The following is a 1,075-nucleotide window of genomic DNA, read 5'->3' as shown; positions in this document are numbered from 1 at the left end:
CCCCCAACTTATAACTTTAAAATGGTGATTGAAAAGCAGTGCCGGAGTAAAAAAAATAACATCTTTTGACATACCGTATCATTTAATTAATTCAACATAATTTTTTATTGGCATATTGTTTATTTATAATTAAAATTTGTTTTCGGCCCATTTTTGGCGCCCCCCCCCCCACTTTGGGAAACACTGTTCTAGAACATAGAACAAACAAAAACAAACATGTTGTACTTTACTGTTAGTATATGGTGAACAATAACAGAGCTTGGTTACATAAATATACAGTAATTTTAACGTAACTTAATTTTGATGTACTGATGTTACTAAAAGATTTTGGATGTAGTGCGTTTCTTCAAGTACGGACCAATGGAAAACTAAGTCGTTAGAGGGGTAGAGCTTAAAAATACTAACCAACCTATGGCAGAGGAGGTTGTATCATTGATAATCCTAGGAAAAAATTTTAGAGGATGTTTTAGGATCTTGAAACAATCACATATCATAACGTCCACTGTATATCTCTGAACTATGACGTTTATAACACATGATTTTTATATGTTTTTATTTATTACCAAAACACGTGTTTTTTTTTGAGGGGGGGGGGAAACTGTCCCATTCATATTTCAGTTTAGATTGAAAGTTAAACAATAAAGGGTGAAATAAATGAAATAATGCCTCTCGAGAATCGTTTAAAGGGGGTAGCGTGGCCGGATGGCTCAGGGCTTTAGACTCGTCGTCGCATAGTAGTGAGTGAGAAGCTAGAGCTAGCTCACGTCATACTGTTGTGCCATTGATAAAATGCTTTGTCCCCCATTTGTTTCAGAGTACTCAGCTGTATTATGGTACCAGCTATTACCTGGGGGTGGGGTGCGTCACCATTCTTATCCGCTGGTGCCAATTAAGCCAGAATTTAGTACTAGATCCTGCGTGCCATCTCGGCATGGGAGGGATTTGACCCTTTTTCTGAGACGCGTTTAAAATGAAGACACATTTTAACTGCGCAATGGTATAGGATTTGGGGCAGGAGGAGCCTTTGCCCCTTCAATAAAATAACTTTGCTTTGTTGCAACTTGTATTTATTGAC

At 37.6% G+C, this 1,075-nt stretch overlaps 1 protein-coding gene across 5 annotated transcripts in view; it reads right to left on the bottom strand.

Annotated features, from left to right (window-relative positions):
• LOC106459895 (cyclic AMP-responsive element-binding protein 3-like protein 2) overlaps positions 1–1,075 on the bottom strand; it is an 86,279-nt gene that overhangs the window by 7,704 nt on the left and 77,500 nt on the right. The gene's annotated exons all lie outside the window — the stretch shown is intronic.

Source organism: Limulus polyphemus, unplaced genomic scaffold (genome assembly GCF_000517525.1).
Source record: "Limulus polyphemus unplaced genomic scaffold, Limulus_polyphemus-2.1.2 Scaffold677, whole genome shotgun sequence".
NCBI classification, from domain to species: domain Eukaryota; kingdom Metazoa; phylum Arthropoda; class Merostomata; order Xiphosura; family Limulidae; genus Limulus; species Limulus polyphemus.
The sequence above is the reverse complement of the archived record's forward strand: the minus strand, read 5'-3'. Positions and strand labels throughout refer to the sequence as shown.